This window comes from Gekko japonicus, unplaced genomic scaffold, assembly GCF_001447785.1.
Source record: "Gekko japonicus isolate JY-2015 unplaced genomic scaffold, Gekko_japonicus_V1.1 scaffold475, whole genome shotgun sequence".
Classification (NCBI taxonomy): domain Eukaryota; kingdom Metazoa; phylum Chordata; class Lepidosauria; order Squamata; family Gekkonidae; genus Gekko; species Gekko japonicus.
The window spans coordinates 903,425-925,464 of NW_015172019.1; the positions used below are offsets into that span (position 1 = coordinate 903,425).

General features: G+C 41.9%; 1 protein-coding gene across 1 annotated transcript in view; it reads right to left on the bottom strand.

Moving 5' to 3' along the window:
• PEX2 (peroxisomal biogenesis factor 2) overlaps positions 1-17,272 on the bottom strand; it is a 21,088-nt gene extending 3,816 nt beyond the window's left edge. The window contains exon 1 of the mRNA XM_015420486.1: positions 17,075-17,272. The gene's annotated coding sequence lies outside the window, so the exon portion shown is untranslated. The remainder of the gene's footprint in view (positions 1-17,074) is intronic.
• Positions 17,273-22,040: the final 4,768 nt, after the last annotated feature.

Genomic DNA, 22,040 nt, shown 5'->3' on the forward strand with positions numbered 1-22,040 from the left:
GGATGCGGCGGCGCAAGGACGCGCCGCCGATCCCACAGCCCGGCCTGAGCCGCATCAATGTATGCAACCACCTAGAGAGGTGGTTCTTTTTTACGGCGCAGTATGGGCTGTTGGGACGGATCAGGGACGGAGACGGCACGCTCCCCAGATGTTGAGGTGAGATCGTGCCTGTTTGCTCCACCCCAGTTCCGTCCCGCTCCCGGCCCAAATGGGCTCGTATGAACAGGGCCATTCGGCTACCAAATGAGAAGGGAACATTCACTGGAAAAGACACTGATGCTGGGAAAGATTGAAGGTAAAAGAAGAAGGCGACAGCAAAGGATGAGATGGCAAGACAGCGTTATCGATGCAACAAACATGAAGTTGAACAAACACTGGAGGACGACAGAGGACAGAAGGGCCTGGCGTGATGTGGTTCATGGGGTCGCAAAGAGTCCGACTCAACTGTGCGACTGAACAACCACCACCAAAGAGATATTCAGAGAGTTGTTTTCCCTGGTTTATTTTGGTTTGATGTTGTTAGAGATGCTTCACTGCTTTATCAGGGTTACAGATACTACTATAATGCCTACTTTTGAACTTGTTACTGGAACTGGATGGTTACCCAAATGTGAGGTTTTATTATGCTTTTACCCTATATTCAGACCAGGGGTTTTCCTATCTGGCCCCTCTTCCTCTGGCCAGATTGTTATTCTCTTCTTAAGAACAATAACCTCTTTTGACTTGCTTGAGGGACCTCCATGCGACCTGAAACTGTTTGTCAACTCCCTATCTGCCAGAAGAACAGTCTCTGTAAACTGGTTAATAAGCTTCCATACTGAGAGTGATTAATTCTCTACTCAAGTTGTGTTTTCTTTGGTTTTCACACAAGGAGATTCCTTCCACTCCTTGAATAGGGGAGGTTCTGATACTTCCTTGCTAGAATCACTATCTCCACCCCAAGACATGTTATTTGCAGAGGCTATAACACACTTTCCCTGCTACAGACGGGGCTTATCAGACACTTTTCTTCAAAAAAGTCTCACTAAGTGTTTTTTCTGACAGCTCTGCCCCATTGCTCCAACACTGTTTCACTCCAAGAGGCTAACTCCTACCCACTTGAATTTTTTTAAACAGCTCCATGTTCCAGTTCCCCAGTAAGCTGCCTTCACCCAATCAGAATGAGTTCCATGAGCTGTCAATCATTTTTCAGCTAGCTCATCCTTTTCCCAGCAGCATTACTTAAAAGTCTGCAATTGCTTGTTGTCTGTCACAGCATCATTTAGGAACTCCAGTTTCTTGACCACATTTGAAAACCACTGTTTTAAATACACCATGTTTTGAATGCTAAAAAGCGCCAGTTATTAAAAATATTTTTTAAAGTTTTCCAACTTTATGTGCAATACAGGCCCAATAGTCATTAGACTAGCTAGAACTGACTTCCTGTCTGCAGTTCTTGGAGGATTAATTTAAGCATCTGAGTGTGTGATGACACTTTGGCATTTCTACAGCTATTATTCTACCATCAATTTAGATGTGAAGACAGAGATAAAAGGCAATATAAAAGTCACTAGCAAACTACTATAGTGTAGTGGTTAGAGTGTAAGATTAGGATCCCGGAGACTCAGGTTTGAATCTCCACTCTGCCATGGAAACTTGTTTGATGTCCTTGGGCCAGTCACATTCTTGGCCCAACCAATCTCACAGTGTTGTTGTGAAGCTAAAATGGAGGAGGGGAGACTAATACAAGCTGCTTTGGTTTCCCATTGGGGAGAGAGACCGGGGATAAATGAACTAAATAAATAAAATAAGAGGTAATATCAGCCTGATCAGCCAGTTTATGGCTGATAAATTCGAAACTACAGACCCACCCCCAAACCCAACAAGAGTTTAATACAACAGTGGCCTCAACTTTCTCAGTCAGTTCAGAAGGACTGTCTGTCTGCCAGTGAAAGTCAGGGCAGTCTCACAACCAAACTCCAACCTGAAGCCAGATTGAACTGGATCCCAATAAATCTATTTCATGGAGGAGTACCTGAAACGTCTTACTCAACCACTAGGCTAGGAATAGGCAATTTGATTCAGGTGCAGTTTCCCAAAGAAATACAGAAAATAAGATGGCTCATTCATAAATAAATCAGTGATATCTGAATGTATTTTCTAATAGGTTTTGAATGGTGGAGGGGTTTTCTACCAACTGTGCAACCACATTGTCTGGCATGAAGATTCATGTGTTTCAACAACTAATGTGTTATAACCCCCCCCCCCCCGGTTATCAAAGGACTAAAATCCTCCTTAGTAAGATTCCTTTATCTATGTTATTAAGTTCCTACTACAGTTGGTCATGAAATAACAGAATGTGTACAAGGCATTAAAATATCTTACAAAAAGAAGTTACTCAGTATCTGTATTTTCCATATACAGCACATATTTCAGTTGCCATTTTCAGTCAAGGAATAAATCAAAAATGTTGCAGAGGCCTGTGATTCCGTCGCTGTTTGACCAACATATAGCTGGATATCTGTGATGGGGGCCTTGCAAATTACAGTGCAGCTAACGATCCATTAAATATAGGAATTGTAATTCATTAGCACAGTGAACAGAAACAGAGAGCTCTTCTAGAACAACTTCCCAGAAGAAACATGAAACACAAAGCTTGCCAGCTTTAGAGGGAGCCCTCTTCAGAGAACAGAAATGAAAACAGGTTGCTAAGTATGGTTAAACTGTCAACAGCTCTGAAAGTGACCGTGTACAACGACACCCATAGCTCATGTCTCATATTACAGCAGCAGCCCTTAATATGCCCTATGGCGGTATTATTACTTTCTGCTATAAATATGAATATAGTTCTGTTGGTATGATTAATTTTTCTATATACAGCCAATGTTTGGAGAAACCGCTCAAAATAAATCCCAAGCATTGCAACTGGGTTTATACAAAGGTGAAAAAATATAGCAAAGGGGAAATGTGGGCAGAAAACAATACACAGAAAACCATCACCAAAACCCTCAAGACATCTCCTTCAGAAGGTATAGCCAATAACTCTGTGTATTACTATGCATACACAGGCAATTGCACATCTTCATGGTTCTGTGTACCAAAAATATTATTCAGGTGAGAATAGGTGAGCTGCTGTAGGCCCAGAGAAGCCTGAAAGTTGAATTCTAATACCTTGGTTCCTTGTACGATGGATTCTGAGCTATGTACTACAAAACTTGAGTAGAACCTTAAGCAAAATTCTGGACAAGTAGCACAAAAACATCCTAAATAAAATATTATAAAAACTTGAAGGTTCTTCAGAAGTTTATCACTAATGGCATAGATACTCCTTGACAGCTTGCCCATTATTTCCAATGTTTTACTAGGATGTACTGAATGCACAGGTAGGGGAGGCACCGTCAGTTCATGAGTAGCAGCAATGAGGCCTAACCAGCATTCTGTGCAAGTACTATCCTGGATCTTATGCAACATGCAGAGGTTTCTTGGCAGACAAGTCCATGTGGAAACTGGAAGGGGCTCCCAGGATACATCATTTGAAAATTATTAGTCTACAGTTGCTTAAATGAGATAGCAGAAAGCGAGAAATGTGATGATATAGCCGGAGGTTGAGAGAGAAGTGTGGCTTACTTTAGAATTAGGAATTGTCAGACCCACAAGGCACACCAGTTTTCATTATCTTCTAAAAAGCTACAGTATTCTGGAATAAGGAATATTCAGTGAAAACTTCTCTAGCACCTTACCTAGTATCACTGATAACTAGCCATACAGAATATCTGGATCCAAATAAAAACTTTTTTTAAAGTGGTCTAAGTCTGAAGTTTATATGAAATGTTTCCAAACAGAACTTCATTGTAACATCACTCTGCTTTCCTTCCCAGAAAACAAACTATAAATCAGTTTTTCAATATATCTAATAGTTCTTTTAAATAACCCAATGCATTGTCCATTTTTTATTTTACAAAATCAAGAGTGCCTTCTGTATAACATGTTCCAGAAGAAAACAAATTACTGTATATCACCAATAAAATAGGTATTTTTCCTTCATACATTTTAGCATTGCTTACTGAATATTGTAGAGATTATGAATGAATATATTTTATTTAGAAATGTATTATTGACAGAAATCTATCAATAGTAAAGTGGGTATTGTCAAGGGCCTGTCAATATTAATGTAATTATGATTAACGGGATAACATGGATTTTAGCTTTAATACCAAATAACATCTCCGACACTGCTGCTATCAATATAAGCATTATTATTGACCTGTTCTGAGGCACAGAACTAGATGTATTACCATTAGGCATATTTGTCAATGCATTCTGCCTACAAAAATTCTGCATTTAAATTTACAGGCCTGTAAACTTTGGCAGCAGAAATGTATGAGTTCAAGTAATCTCTAGGGCGTCATTTTTCCCCTAGCTATTCTGCTGTATTAAACTAATTTATGCCAATCCAATGTCACTGCCAGCTCACTCCCACACTTTTTAAGCATAATTAGCAGAAAACAAACGACATTTTCATAATGGAGGGTCACACACTCTGATGTAGGCTGGCCTTGAATATCTTCAGGAGCCAAAGCTTAAGCTGAAAGAAAATAATGGGCTAAAACCCCTATTATAATAGTTTGACTACTGAAATTTCTTAATTGCATTCACTGTACATGTAGCATCTTATTAGTGAACCTCTCTCTGTAAATAATATCACAATGGATCTAAAATTCTTGTTATCTACCTGTCTTAGTTTCTAAGGCCATTTACCTCAACAGGTGGGGATGTAATATGCAGCCAGTAATCAGTTGGTCAGCAGAGAGTAAACTGCACCCCATGTTCAGATAGCAGCACAGCTTTCCACCTCTATTCCCAATTGCCAATCAGTGTCGTCACCTCTTGTTGCTCCTACAGAAACCTCTTGTTGAATTTGGACACCATGCCTTGGGGTGTATAAATATGCCTTCAGTTTAGATCACAGATTTGTACCTGGGCAGGCTCAGCGCCTTTCCATTTTCTAACCTTGTGATACTGCCCACCAGGATCAAAGAGCTTGGGCAGATGGTCTGCTAAGGACAGATAGCACAAATAACTGAGGATCTTTCAAGATCTTGAAAGGTAGTAATTCATTGCCTCCTGGTTTTACTTGTTGCTGGCCTCCGAAAAGCCTGAAAAACAGAGTGATCTGTGTCCAGTAATAAAACATCTGCTGAACTTTACTGGGCTTGACAGCAGGCATACTATTATGGCTAACAGCTGGAAAGTTCTCTGCTCAAATTTGCTAGGGGGTTGTACGCAAACCTCAGCCTCAAGCCCCCATTTGCAGTTGGAAATAATGACGCAACACTAGCTTCCATTAGAGGGCTGTTGTGAAAACCACTGAGCTACTGTGTATCCATTAACAGGGTGATAAGGGTTACTGAAAAACTATCATGTATGTGAAGCACCTTGGACACTTGAAAAGCATTATGCTAATTATTATTATTATTACTGATGAAGCACAGAAAGACTCTTAGCCAATTTTATGGTGGGCATGTATACTGAGGCATTGGCCCATGTCATTTTACTACAGAACAGTAACACTAACTGAATTTCAAAAGGGGAGCCACTCTAGAATACGTGATGACATAATACCGACGTTATAAAAAACAGCAGGGAATGGGGCTTGCCAATAAGGAGGGGGCAGAGGCCCCAGTCTTCTGGCATGGTCATGGTCCACGATACATGGCAAAGGGAGATCTGTGCCCAGTTGCAGCATCCTAATGCAAAACATAGAGTTTGTGGAACAAAACAGGTTATGAAATTGAATCAAATTGACTCATCATTTTTTAAAATGGAAAAAAAAAATAGCCACATATTCTGGTTTAAGGGTAATAGCGAGCTTGACCACTTCCATGTACTGCTTTTCCTCCATACCTAATTCCAGCTATTTTTAGAACTAGTTTTTCAAAAAAAGCACTAATCTCCACTGCATGCATTGTTTAAAAAAATGGCACACATCACCTCTGTACAGCATGCACACAGGAAGCACTGGATGAATACAGTTCTGTTGGAATTCAGCTGCCAGGTAGAAAGCAAGTACGAAAGCTACAGACAAGGCAGATACATTGGATCTTTAAAAAAAAAAAAAAACGGGACCACATTGGCTTTCTGCAGGCTGCTTCAGATCTATGGGCTTTCAATCCAAACCACAATAGAGAATCTCTTTAGAGACCTGCACTTTAGAATGTATTTTTATACTCTCATACTCATCAAAGATAGGTACAAGTTACCTCAACAAAAGCCTCACTGGAAGCCTTGAGTATATTATCTCTTAATCACTGTAAAATTAGTTTGTCATTACTATGCCATTAGCTTAAATAACCTTAGAAAAGATTAATTTCATATTACAATTTGAATTTCTATACTCTTCAATTAAGTGCCTGCTACTGTTTGAAAGAATAATATAGACTTAGGTTCTCTAACCACTCTGCATAGCTAATAATACTTAACATTTATAAAACTTTCCATGCTGGAATCCCTGAAAATATTAACTGATTATTTTCATGCCAGTCCTGTGAGGCATTTAAGCATCATCTGCATTTTACAAGTGGAAAAAGAGGTTAAAGATGGATTTTAGAATATGTGAGCACTACAATTAATTGGGGTGGGGGAATTGCACAACTTCTACTGAAGTACTCATTTTCCCTAAATCACAGACCCTTTTTGGTTAGTGATTTACTCATTTATTTGAAGTTCATTGGAGTAAAAAAGATAATAAATATGTCAGCAATAATGCAGGCATGGGAAGTGTTATCTTGACATGGGTCTCTATGTGAATTTGATAATATGAGATCCCTTTCAATTTTTATTATAACACTTTTTAACCCTTAAAGTACACAGTGTAGACTAATGGTGAGCACATTTCTATGTTGGGTAAGCAATCTCTTCTTGCCTTTTTTTGATTAACATCTCATTTGAGAAAGAACTCTCTAAAGTTTGAAAGCCAGCTTACCTATTTTACAACTTGCAGTTGGTCCTAATAAACACTGCACACTATTGCTGCTCAAAAGTTTCTATAAATCATATAAATAATAAAACTGGATCCAATGTGAACCCTTGTCCACATGCTTGTTAAGAGTCTTAGTGGTTGAAAAGCTGAGATATTCCTCTGCAGCCACTTTGCTAATTCTTTCTCAGTGGGGCTGGTACGTCTATATGCTTAATACATCGGTCTTACAACAGTTTGCATGTAAAATCAATGTACTTACAGATGGGGGGGGGAAAGCACATTCTGTATTAGGGATTATTAGGAAAGGAACTGAAAAATCAAATGGCCAGTATCTTAATGTGTGGATCAATGTTGAAGTCACAGTTAGAATGCTATGTGCAGTTCTGGTCATCCCTGCTTAAGAGGAGTAGATACAGGAAGGCAAGTGGATCATGACCAAGGAACTTTACATTCTTTATTGCCAAGATTTTCACAAGTCTGCCCTGCCTTTTGTAGACAGGAAACCAAGGCAAGGAAAGACTGACTTGACCAACATTGCTCACAGCTTCCACTGCTAAGATGGGGTTTGCATCTTTGTATCCAAACCGAGCATTCACCTATTGTACATTCTTAATATAGTGTGTACAAAATCCTATTACTGAACACAGCATGAAGGATGAAACAAGTTCTATAGGTATTTCCAGTCTATCACTGTTGTTGTTGTTCAGTTGCACAGTTGAATCCAACTCTTCATGACTCCATGGACCAGATCAGGCCAGGCCCTCCTGTCTTCTGTCGTCCTCCAGAGTTTGCTTAATTTCATGTTCATGTCTACCACCAGTCTACCATTGGTGGGTGGAAAAAACATCCAACTACCACTAAGCAAGACATAAATTCCAAAGGTAATGTAAACACAATCCTCCCTCCCTATGTCTAAAGCACAGCTCCCTATGAAGTTTTTAAGAGATACACATATTATCAGTCTCAGGTTATCAAATTGCAGTTTCTTCTATTTGTGTAGGATTTATCTAAGAGAAGCCTTGTTTCAGGTAGGCCAAATCACCTCTCTCCATTTGGGAGAAGGGCGAGAAATACAGCCCAGCTCCTATCTCTGAAGGATGCTGTCTTGGCATTCCTTACATTCCAAAGAATACCCTAACAAAAGAATATCCTCTTTTTTGTATCCACATTAGATGCTGTCCCCACCTGGTGGTAAGTTCTGGTCTCCTGTCACCAGGATTCAAGAACTGATTGATTCCATGACTTTCTGTCTGTATTTAGAGGAATCCCATTGTCGCGTTCATTACTCAACACTAACAAACCAGCTGCAAAGAGGTTCCTCAGTGGAGGTTTTTAAGCAGAGGCTAGATGGCTGTCTGACAGAAATACTGATTCTCTGAACTTAGGCAGTGTAATGATTCCATGTTTTAGTGTGTGTGTTCCTTTTGCCAGTTTGGTGTAGTGGTTATGTGCGCGGACTCTAATCTGGGAGAACCGGGTTCGATTCCCCACTCCTCCATTTGCACCTGGCTGGATGACCTTGGGCAAGCCAAATGATAAGAGCTGTCCTTGAAAAGGAGCAGTTTCTGTCAGAGCTCTCTCAGCCCCACCTACCTCACAGGGTGTCTGTTGTGGGGAGGGGAAGGGAAAGGAGTTTGTAAGCCGCTCTGAGACACCTTTGGGTAGTGAAGGGCGGGGTATAAATCCAATCTCTTCTTCTTCTTCTTAAAAGTTTAGTTTGACTGCAGTAATATGAGAAGAGTGATAGAGGGTGACAAGTGTGATTTGATTGGCTGCTGACTGAGAGTGTGGGAGGAGGGGTGTTTGAGAGGATTCTCTGTGTGTGTCTATGAGGAGATTCTGTGATATGAGAGAGACAAGTATGGAAGAGTTTTGAAGACAGTCTGTGTGACTCTGAGAGTTATGAGAGATTCTGTGTGTCTAGTTTGAAGAATGAGCATAGTCTGTGTGACTATGGAATTCTGAGTTTAATTATGTGTGAATAAGACCAACAGTTTCGTCTGTGTGACTAAGAGAGTTGTGAATAAAACAAAGAGACTAGCCTATATGGCTATATATATGAGTGTATAAGCCTGTCAGAGTGGAGTTTGGAGTTTGAGAGACTGTTTGTAGCACCAAGCTTTGCCAGTTATATTTATTTATTTTTCAGATTTTACCGAAGCTGGCTCTGGGCAGATCATATAAAAACAGATAATTAAATTAAAACATAGTTGTGGTTAAAACAAATATAAAATCATAATAAAGTGCTAATGGTTTACACGTTCCTTTCTTCAGCAACTGTTCAAAATAACCAGAAACCACTGTTCAAAATAACCAGAAACCTATTTTATTCTTTATTAAATAAATCAAATTTTGTTTAAACTTATCCCAGGAATCAGTACAGTACTTCCTTAGGGCCACATAGTCCTTTGAAGTTCCCAGACCCTAGGTCATACTACCAAGAGAGAGAGAATTGGAATTTTTAATTCCTGGTGGCAGCAGAAAACTACCAAGTTTATATACACAGAGAGTCCTTAAAGGTAAACCCATTTCCCCTCTAAGCAAGCACGCCACAGGCAGATCATGAGGGAGGGTAGGAAGGGATGAGTCAGTGCTCGGCTCTTGTGGCCCTTTCTTACATGCCCAGGGTAATGCTGATCACCACTTTGAGGACAGGAAGGAATCTTCCTCCAGGCCAGATTGGCCAGGGATCCTGGAAGTTTTCCCCTTCCTTTGGGTCACTGAGGGAGTGGGGGGGGGGCGGTAGTTGTGAATGTCCTGCATTGTGCAGTGAGTTGGACTAATTGACTCTAGAGGTCCCTTCCAGCCATATGTTGGTGTTTCCTAAAAGGTGACCAGAGAAACCTGATCTGTAGTCTCTGCAGCTGGGAAGTCTAGGTTAAGTTAGCCTCTGAGCAATGCTCCCTCTAAGCTGCAGCTGGGAAGTCTAGGTTAAGTTAGCAATGCTCCCTCTAAGCTGTGGAGTCTTGTGAGCAAAAATTCTCCTTTGTGAGCTACTGGCATATTAAAGTTGTGAGCAAGCAATTTGGCTACTGCGTAAATTAGTTTGCTCTGGAGCCATCCTTCCTGAGCTAAGGCAAAAATGTGTGAGCCAGAGGCTAAAAAATTGTGAGCTAGCTCACATTAACTCAGCTTAGAGGGAACACTGCCTCTGAGCCCAACAGAGTGCTAAGTAAACATTTCTTTTCCCAAGTTATAATTTGTCATCACCTCTGTGGGTGTTATCGCACCATAGCATTTACTGCTGAAACTATGTGCCTGCATCATTTTTGCATAAAATATTGCCAGCAAGCTACAACAAAGCTTTTTACACGTTAAATTTGATCATGTGATCACTCACAAAAGTAAGGTAAACTACAGCACAGGCATTTGAAGCCACATCAGCTTTGTGCCTAATGTAGAAACAGTGTGGACTGCAGAATTTTTTAAATGGAATGCTGTTTTCGGCTCAGCCCTTTCTAATGGACATGTTTATTTTGATTTAATGTACTTTTTGCTACTAAATATTGTGCTTTGGAATGTGTTTTAAAGGATGATTAGAAGTCACTTTTAAGATTTGTTTTGTTCTTATTGCCAAGTGTAATTATAAGTATGTTAAGCCAGTTTAGCCAAAGTTCAGTGTTGACTGCTTTTCCAAAAATGCTAGGCATACAAATAAAGTATTAAATATAATTTAAATATAATTTTAGTTCACATTTTTTTTCGCACATTCCCTCTCTGGATCTTCCATTGTCTGGCAGTTTTCTGCTTCCCCATTTAGCTTCTTCTCAATAAAAGATTGTTGGGATGGATAGAAAAAAAATTACAAAAAAATTCAGTGTTTCAAATTTCAGTTTGAATTAAATACATACGTTAAACTCTACACTTATTCCAAAACTCAATTCATGATTCTCTATCATGCATATTAAATTAAAGCTTCTTTTCTATTTATGGGAGAAGAAAACATATGGAAAAATATCTGGCAGCCAAGTAAATAATTACAAATGATATAAGCAGCCATGTGTTATATTCATTATTTGCTATAATAGTACATATGATTCTATAACACAGACACTTACTTGCCATCTCAGGGAGGAATACTTTTGGCCTAGAAATTACCAGTCTTGCTTCTGGACAGTTCTGAACACTCCACTCTGCAGGATGTTGGGCTAACTCAGTGCTTGGTTTCAATTATGCACACCTGTACTTACCTAAGGTGAAGGGGAGCGGGCTAGTTGGAGCGGAGCATACAACAGAATTCAGGCCGTCCCCCACCAGTAGACACAACAGAGCAGTCTGCCTTCCAGGAAACTGGGCCTGCCCAACAGGCCACACCCAATCCAGCAGTGTTGAATGAGGGAGGAACAGCTGCTGCGTGGGGCACACCTGAGCATTAATGTGCTGGCACCAGTGGCTGTGGGGAGGCCAGTCGGCCATTTAAGGGAGGTGAAGGGTGAGGCTGGCACACCTGACTGGCAATGGCTCCTGCCAGTCAACTCAGGGGGATGTGGCAACCTTCAGCAAAGTAGGAAGAGGAAAGGGTGGGCATATGGAGTCTCACCCATAAAATCCAGAGATTGACACCCGGGAAGACATCCTAGCGCTCCTGCCATCCAACCAGCTACAGTGGAGGACAACAGAAAGGGAAAACAAAGACCAAGGGCGCTGTTAACCCCTTCCACTCTCTAGTCTGAGGCCTGTCAAGGCCCTCACAAGGAGACTCTAGAGGGTTTGTTAGCCGGGCCCCACCTAACCCTGACAACATGGCAGACTTTCACAGCAAACTTGCTTCCATGTGCAAGAGGGCCAAACCAAAATATATTAATTTAACAATTGTACACCCCCATCATGACTCAGCAGATGCAATTGCTTAGTGCAAAAGGCAAGTCGGCTCCATGATCAGAAGTTTGGGAATCAGGCTATCTCAGAGCATAATCAGTGACAATCAACATGGAGCTGGATCCCAAGGTGCAGTCTTCTGTCAGAAGAAAACTCCTTGCCTAACAAGAAAGCTCCAGCATTAGCAGAACAGGATCTTTGGCTCCAACCACACATCCCTAATTGTTACAGTGGCCAATGACTGTGCACCCTAATTCAGCAAGAACATAAATCAGAAAAATATTATTTTCTTGATTCTTTAGAACACAGATTTAAATTGTGTTTATTTAAAGCTAACCACCTGGTAACAGATTGTGCTCCTTTAAATATAGTACATAGTACATAAACACAGCATGTGCAATAGAGCTGAAGATCTGAAAGCATTTTTACTCAAGTATATGGAGGAGTTTCCAAATGAACCATTATGATATTCACTTGGAAGACTTCTGAGGGTGCTTTAACTGATTCTAAAGTAGCTTCAGAGTCTTACCTCATGCATATGCTCGAGGAGCACTGCATATCATAGATACATTTCTCAAAGAACCTTTCAAGAAGTTGAGAACCAAGCACACTAAGGTTAAGTCTGAGCTTCTGTAGAGAAAATACACATGGATCAAATCAATACACTGACTTGAGGACTAAGAAAAACAAAAAGTAGCATTTAGCAGACAAAATATTCTACTTAAAATCCATGGTATAACTGTGCTTTTAGAGAATATGAAGGTGGATGGGTTAAGGCTCCTAGTTCCAGAAATGTAGCAATTTCAGTTAAAGGGGGTAAAGAATTTGTCAATACAAAACCGCCAGTGCAGAGGGAATTAGGACCCCTCCTAAATTAACCTCAGTCTAGGGTCTAATGTGAACATGGACCTCCTCATAAGTAGAGACCTCTTCAATGCTGGAGAAAGCTCTGCACCCAGAGTACTTTCCTCAATGTTTATGCAAATAGGGCAACTCTTGTTTGGGATGAATTCTGTGTGAGCAGAATTCTGGATTACACAACTGCATGAAACTTGTTACCTACTAATATCCTCTCATTCAGTGGCACGATTACAAGACTAAGTTTTTAATGCCTTCCATATACAGTACTATATTCCTATAGCACTAACACAAAAATGAAAATAATTTTGGGAAGGTGATGTCAATGGTAAGGGGGGGGGGAAGTAAGCAGCTTAATACCATTTTTATTTGATACTTCAAACTTAGATGTGCACAAAATGACTCTGTCTCCATGACTGACAAAATGACAGAATGATGTGCTTAATTTTTTTATTTCATTTTATATTTTAATATGGATAACAGGAATTATGTACGGACAGTCTTACACTATGCGCTTTATAGCTCACTCATATCTTTATCTAAGGAAATAATTTAAGGGAGGCACCATGGGCTTTGAAAGGAAATTAAAATGTGCCTGCTAATGTAGCATTAATTTCCTTTCAACAATTTTGCTTGGATCAAGACTGAGCACTGTGCAGTGGGCATGCTTTGAATATGTGATTTCAAACGGATATTTCCTTTGTTGCATATGTTACTACATTTAAGAGGTCTGACATATTCCTTCTGAGAATTTTACACAGACACACATATATACACACACATAGAGAAAGGTTTAACTCTTTAGTATCATCCAGTGAAATGGAAACTCCAGATCTCATTCTCTGTGTCCACTGACTTCTGCAAAGTCCCACTCAACACCAGGACTAACAGTAGGCACCAAAGTACTTTTTACCATGCTAGCTGTGTTATATGCATGCAGAGAAAATTCATACTTTGAACAAGGTTATAAAAGGAAAGAAAGTCACTACAGGTAATTTTCTTCTTATCGTTGTCCCCACCCAAAATTTTATTAACTATTCTGAAATTCTTTTATTGTTTCACAAAATTCCTACCAATGTTCACCTGAACAAGACTTTCCAGATTTCCCTTCAATTTTGCTTCAGGCAAAATTCTGTGATAACTCTAATTTAAGAGACAAAGGAGAAAAAGTTGAGGACCCATTCACAAGACTAATAAATGCATGTTCAGACACTTATTTTTCCCAGCCTAGATTACTGCTTGCTGGAAGGAAATGGATTGTGTGAGAACTACCCAAGAGGCACAGATTGTAGATGGCTATGCCATTGTTCAAGTCACTTTTGGAATGTTTGCTGAGGCACTCCCAAATACAATCAAGGCCTGAAGTAGAGCTGTTTGCCATGACTAAAATAAAACCCAGATTTAACAACAAAGGGGCTGACCACGTGGTCAGTGATCCTGTGAACTGGCTCTGTGCAAGAAGGCCATGTAATGTGTAGTAACAAGTTCAATAAAATGTTGATGTGATAACAATTGCCATACCACAAGCAAAGCAATTCTGTCCAGAGATAAGCTTCACAGGAAAACAGACTGTACCTTTTTGCCTAAGAAAGAAAGGGGAAAAACCCAAACCCTTGGAAATCATGGATCCTTCACAGGTACAGAATGATGAACAGGAACTACAGTTGTTTTTTTCAGTTTTAGGTACAGAATGATGAACAGGAACTACAGGGGGTTTTTTTCACAGTTGAAACAACTCATCCTTCTGTATGCATGTCCAACTATCTTCCAATAATTCATATTAACCACAAAAAAGTTCCAAAGGCATGAGATGAGAGTTAAGTTTTAGTGATGTCATTGCAGACCTTCAGATTCAGAGTACAATCTTACCCAATGGATCCTTATGTGGGAGTAAGGCTGTTAAAAAGGATCTTATTTCAGAGTAAATATCCAAAGTATTAGGTAGTTTACTTTCTAATTCAAACTTAGGAGTTTCAATAGGATCTTCTTTCACAGTTGGTATAACTTAGTAAGGGCCACTTCAATATTTTTAATGTTACGAATGATCAAGTACAGAACAGACGAAGAAGAGAAGAGACTGAATTTATACCCCGCCCTTCACTACCTGAAGGAGTCTCAGAGCAGCTTGCAATCCCTTCCCCTTCCCACAACAGACACCCTGCAAGGTAGGTGGGGCTGAGAGTGCTCTCTTGAGAACTGCCCTTGAGAGAACAGCTCTGAGAGAACTTGTAACTGACCCAGGGTCACACCAGCAGCGGCATGTGGAGGAGTGGGGAATCAAACCCACACTCCTAACCACTACACCAAACCAGCTCTCAACTACATACTCATCACCTCAACTGACAATGATAATGTGCACACTGCAGCTACTCTCTGCAAAATATACAGCAGTAGTGACTAGAAAATAAGCAGGCAGCCACTCTCTAAACTTTACTGAGAATTTAAGCATGGAGACACCATTCTCAAGGGCCAAAAGTGCACATGCTCATTGTAAAGTACAGAGTAAAGGTAAAGGTTCCCTTGCTCGAAAGCCAGTCGAATCCGACTCTAGGGTTGCGGTGCTTATCTCCGTTTCAAAGCCAAAGAGCCAGCGCTGTCCGAAGACGTTTCCGTGGTCATGTGGCCGGCATGACTAAACACCAAGGCGCATGGAACGCTGTTACCTTCCCACTGAAGTGGTACCTATTTATCTACTTGCAATTTCTTGCTTTTGAACTGCTAGGTTGGCAGGAGCTGGAACTAGAGACGGGAGCTCACTCCGTCATGCGGCACCCGGGTCTCGAACTGCTGAAATACCGACCTTCCACAGCCTGCAGTTCAGCATCTTAACCACTTGAGCCACCGCATACTCTAATGAAAAACTGAAACTGAGCATTCCCTCCCCCCCATATTTTCACTTGAATTAATGAAAAGAAATGGAATCTGTGGGTAACCATGGTTTTACCCCAAACAAACAAATGTAAATACTGGTTTTCTAAATCTAATACAAATTGTGTTCTTCTGAAGTTTTTTTTTTTTAAAGTATTTCATCTATAGTGATGTTTGGGCCTTTCAATGACATCCTAAGCAGACTGTAAGTTAATGGGCTTAGAAAGGTCTAATTCTTTTTAGGGTGGCACTATTACTTACTGCCTTAATTCAAGGAGGTATCAAAACAGCTATGGTACTTTCAACAGACTACCAACAACAAGGTGTGGAAGTGGGATATTTTTATCTGTGATGGCTCAAATGCATGCTCAAATCTCCCCAAGAACAAGAAGCACTCTTGCAGAGCCCAAAATATAGGACATGTGGGATTGTGAATTTGGAATATTTCTCCATCACTAATACAAACATATATTTGTTATGAAGTCTTTTAATCCTAAAGAACCTGGGTTTTGATTACTAACACAGCATGCCTCTGATATCGCTAAAGAAAGAGTATATTGTTTACTACACAACTTTATTCAAACTTCTGAGATATCACAGGGATCATGGAATAATATGGGGCTGCCAGGGTCCTAACTTCATGATAAACCCCAGTTCTATAGCATGCTAAAAATGTGTGAAAGTGACTCCCCTCCAATGGCAGTAAAGTGAGGTAACTTCCAAAACAGATTGTGTGCGAAAGAGAAAGTGACCATCTTTAAACAACCCTCAGGAAAAAAGATAGATCAAAGTGGACAGCTGTGTTGGTCTGAAGCAACAGAACAAAGTTAGAGTCCGGTGGCACCTTTAAGACCAACAAAGTTTTATTCAAGGCGTGAGCTTTCATATGCATGCACACTTCAGCAGTCAATGAACAACTGTCTGATGACGTGTGTGTGCACAGGAAAGCTCATACCTTGAATAAAACTTTGTTGGTCTTAAAGGTGCCACTGGACTCTTAACTTTGCTCCTCAGGGGAAACAAGTTCAAAGCAGGGCTTCCATTAATCTCCACCTGGTACTCCACAGGACTCTGATCTCTTCAAAATTTAAAACGACCGCCTTATTTCACTACCACTACTTGCTGTGGTCACTTCAGATAGGGGCTATTCTTTTTTCCTCACCAACATTCGTTCTTGCGCTTCCCGTTTGCTTTTACAAATCTGTGCAGGGAGGGAGGGGCTTTAGCGACTTGTTTCTTAAAGTCGAGCTTCAAACCTAACTTGAAAGTCACGAGCGTTCGTGCGAGAACACTCATTGAGGAAGGGGGGGGGAGCACCCATGTAAAGACATTCACAGGGCCGAAATACCTTGAATACCGGTATGGGAGGCAGAAACTCGACAGGGGAAGCTTCCCCCCCAGCATGTTCACGTGCTAAAGAAAGGACAACCCTGCCGGGAACAAGCGCGGTGACTCTGAGGCCTTTTCCCATTATTACTTGCCAGGTGAACGGCTCTCCCTCCCGCCCAGAGACTCCACGTCTTCCATAGGCAACGCCCCCCCCCCCCCCCCCCCCCCCCCCCCCCGACCGACCTGAGGCGCTTCTCCTGAGGGAGGGGCCAGTCTAGACGACATGACCGTCGACGTCCCGATTGCTCCGGACTCAGAGAAAGCGGGATAGCGTCAGGGGAATGGCTTGATCCGGGGTTTACTATCCTCATGCGCCTTTGCGGGTCACTGAGTTCTCTCTCTCCAAACTGCCTAGAGAGGCTGAGCTGCATTGTTTTTTCCTTCCTGTCTCTCCTCTTCTTCTCGATGGTACTCTCTTTGGCTTTCATGGCATCGTAGCTACGGTAGCCGACGAGTGCAGGAGGTCAGCTGAGAGGAAATAGGAAATGCTAATAAATCGGTCACCATCCCTCCCTTTGGCTAGAGTAGCTCCCGCTCGTCACCGTGACGTCCGTTTTCGAAGAAACGTACATGTCAGATCTTCATTCTAGGCGGATCCTATAGGATCCTATATAGAGCCTCTCCCCGCCCCATAATCAAATCACGGATTGACTTAATATCTATAGGCTACCGCGTAAAAAACTGGATCCAATACTCTATAATGCTTCTGCAGAACAAAAACAAGGCTCGAATGCATGGGTCTTCATGATCTTAACACGGGGTCTTCTTCAAACTGGACTAACAAAGACACGGACTATTCAGATCGTACAGCAATTCATGGTTCAAACATGATGCAGAAATCTTGATAATCTGAGGCACAGATTTATTTATTTATTTAATGTTGTATTTATATATTTAATATTCCGCCCTCCCTGCCAGGGTAGGCTCTGCGTGGCTTACATGAAGTTTATTGGACAATTAAAACAGAAAATATGAAGAAAACCACAACAGTATGATTATAAAAACACAAAGTGCTAGTGTGATTCATAAACGATGGTGGGCATTAGCAGATTCTCACAGATTCTCCCCCCCCCACACACACACACAAAGAATTACTGAAATACTAAATGTTCACAAAATTACATTCATCGCCATGGACTACACTGTTTCAAAAAAAAAAACAACAACAACCCACACCATTGATTCAGGGGGTGTACTAAAATGAACAACAGGAATTATCACTGAAAAAGGAGGGGTTGTTCAGTGGTAGAACATCTGCTTGCTATGAAGAAGGTCCAGGGCTCAATCCTTGGCATCTCCAGGTTTTGTTTTGTTTTTTAAAGACCTGATTGTAGGAGGCATGAAAGACCTCATAGCAAGACCCTGAATAACCAGGGCCAGTGTTCCCTCTAAGCTGAGTTAGTGTGAGCTAGCTCACAGTTTTTTAGCCTCTGGCTCACACATTTTTTTCTTCGTTCAGGAAGGATGGCCCCAGAGCAAACTAATTTATGCACTAGCCAAATCGCCAACTCACAGCTTTAATGCCAGTAGTTCACAAAGTAGAATTTTTGCTCACAGGACTCCACAGTTTAGAGGGAGCATTGATTGGCCAGGGTCAGTCTGAGTAGACAGTACTGACTTTGATGGACCAATGGTTTGATTCAGTATAAGGCAGCTTTATATGTTCATATAGGGACAGGACTGGGAGCTCATTGGATGTAATAGGGGCCAGGAATGCCAATAGACTTGCATGGACTCCATTGAAATACATTACAGCACACAAAAGCTGCAATGAAAATGCAGAAGGGAATTTGAGAAAACTGCCCTAGGTCTGGAATGACAGCCTCCAGAATGGAATTATGGTCTCTGGACCAAGATAGACTGCTCTGGGCCTAGAATGAAAGTCTTCAGACTGGATTGACAGTCCCTGGGAGTAGAATCAAAGTGTTCTGGGAAGGAAATGGCAGCTCCCAGAGTGGGATGGTGGACCCTGGAGTAGCATAAGTGTTTTGGGACTGGAATTACAATGCCCACAGTGAAATGACAGTCCCTGGGCCCAGATAAACTGCACTGGGACTGGAATGACAACCCTCAAGTGGAATGACAGCCCCTGGGACTCTGGGTCCTCACTCTGGGAGCTGTCATTCCAGTCCCAGAGCAGTGATTCTAGTCCTAGGGGCTGTCATTCCATTCTGGAGGCTGACATTCCAGTCCCAGAATATTTCTGCTACTCCAAGGGACCATCATTCCACTCTGGGGGCTGTAATTCCAGGGCTGGTGCAGGTTTCTCAAAATCCGTTCCACATTTTCAGTGCAGCTTTTGTGTATTGTAATATACTTTAATAGAGCCTGTGTAAGTTGATGGTATTCCTGGCTTCCCTTATATTCAATGGGACTTCGGGCATCTCTCATTTTTCCCAACGGGCATTCTTGTCACTTGTTTTAGTACACATGTAATGGTGCTGCCAAAGTACTGATTTCCACAGACTGAATAATAATAAATGCGGAATCAGCACTTTGTGCTGGTGTGGTGTCACAATTAACACCAGACAATGACTAAGTTGCCATCCTCCCGGTGGGATCCGGAGAGCTCCCAGAATTACAACTGATCTCCAGAGTACAGCTCCCATGGAGAGAATGGCGATTTTGGAGGGTGAACTCCATAGCACTATACCATTGTTTGGTCTCAACTAGCATATATTTAGAAACCAAGTCTATTCCCAGTAAAAAAGTGTTTTAACAGATCAGGAGCATGTGTGGTAGAGGAGTGCCCAGCTTCTTCCACTAGTATTCTGGTTGAATCTCAGTTCATTCCCATTGTATATGTAGACCATGTTGTTTGCTTGTCAACATATGACCTTAGGGTTGCCAACTCAGAGTTGGAAATTCCTGGAAATTTGGGGGTGAAGTCTGGGGAGGGCAGGGTTTGGGAGGGAGAGCGGTCTCAGCAGGGTATAATGCCATACAGTCCATCCTCCAAAGCGGCCATTTTTCTCAGAGGGAACTGGCCTCTGTAGTCTGGAGATCAGTTGTAATTCTGGAGGATCTCCAGGCCCCACGAGGAGGTTATCAACCCTCCTTTTGACTAAAGTTTGCTAACAAATAAAATTAGCACATCATATACAGCGATTAAAAAGTAATCACAAAATTACCAGCATTGTATGGTAAGTTATTATTAGAAATATTTTTAGACGATATCACCTTGAGTATGACCCTGAAGATTAACAGACAGATCCCAATGGCTCTAATTGCCTTGTTTGCCCTTCGATGCATACTCATGAGTTGTATTTGAGATAATGGGCACTGTGTATATTTTTAGAGGTCAGAAGATACTTTGAAAGATTCTGTTCTATTCTGTGATATTCAGGGGTCTTGTTGTAGAAAAAGAGCTGCCGGAGCTCATTAGCATAACTCATTAGCATAACTTATTTGCATATGCCACGCCCCCTGACATCGCCGGAAGTGACAGAAGGCCACACCCCCTGACATCACCGGAAGTGTGTCAGAAGGCCCGGCTACTTACCCTCCTGCTTCGTCCTCATTCCCGAACAGAATGAGGATCGAAGCAGAGGGCGGGGTGAAGAAGCAAATGGGAAGATCTCCATTATTTAAATCATGTAACAGCATACCCTCCACATGATACAAAATCTACACATTTCAGTACAGGACTAAGTTATTGGAGTTTGAGTCCAAAGACTGCTTTGTTAATTGTACATGTTTGCCATTCTCTAAACTTGTACAGCTGACTTTTCCCCAAATAAATTAGACTATGCCACTCCAGTTATATTCGATCTATATTTGATCTCATAAAGATGAGAAATACTGCCTCAAGTGAGTTACTAGTAGCCAAAGATTTGGCATTTTAGTTTTTAGAGGAAGGTTCCATTCAGCCTCCATCTGAAGGCTCACAGCCTTCAAAATTCTATGTGCAACTTGTAACAGAGTGGGGAATTTAGGGTTGCCAGTTACCTGCCCCCCCCATTCAACAGCAGAAAAATAAAGTAAAAAAAAAAATCACTGCTAGTACAACAGCATTACATCATTTTCAGGGAAAACCTGGAAGGACCTCCTGCCTCTCTAGGCATTGCAGGGAAATCTGTGGTTTTACCACAGAGTGTCAGGCTATTTCTGCAGAGAAAAAACATCACTTCTGGGTTTTCGCTGAAAGTGATGTCACACCATTGCACTAACAGTGCCCCCCTCCAGACTCCCACTGGGTGCCAGCCCCTGACTGGCAACCCTAGGGTTGCCAAATCCAGCTTGGGAAATTTCTGGAGATTTGAGGGAGAAGCGTGGGGAAGATGGAGTTTGGGAAGGGGAGGGAGGGAGTTCAGCAAGGAAGTAATGCATTGGAGTCTACACTCCAAAGCTGCCATCTCCTCTAGAATAATAGACTCCTAGAATCATGGAGTTGGAAGCAGGCCCGTAGCTAGCAAGGGGCCCATGCCCCCCCATGGTTTTAAAGGGCCTCTCCCCCGATTCTCAGCTCCCCCCCTCCCCCAAGCAGCTCGGAGCAAGAGTAAGTGCCTTCCGGCTGTGTATACTACGACCCATCCACGTCTGCTTTTCTTAACACTGCAGCCGCGGAATGACCCCACTTCCTGGAGGCGCCGTCTGCTTTGGCCGAGTCCAGGCAGAAGACTCTGCCCCCTCTTCCCCCTCTACAGAGGCAAAGGATCTTCACCGGGATGTACTAAAAGGAAGGACAGGATTGCCCATTGGAAACAATGGGAAACACTTGAAGGCTCATTGGAAATAATGGGAGCCAGGAATGTCAATTGACTTTCATGGGCTCCATTGAAATACATTAAAGTACAAGTAGAGTTGCAATAAAAATGTGGAATGGATTTTCCATTAGGGTACTCTGGGACTGGAATGACAGGCCTCATCTTGGAATGACAGACCCTAGGAGTAACAGAAGTCTTTTGGGACTGGGATGAGAGGCCCCAGAGTGGAATGACAGCCCCTGGATACAGTAGGAGTGGTCTGGGGGCCTGTCCACTCTGGGGCCTGACATTCCAGTTTCAGAATACTCCTACTACCCCCAGGGGCTGTCATTCCACTCCATGGTATTTCATTCCAGTCCCAGAATGCTTCTGCCACCCCCTGGGGCTGTCATTCCACTCTGGGGCCTCTCATCCCAGTCCCAGAAGACTTCTGTTACTCCTAA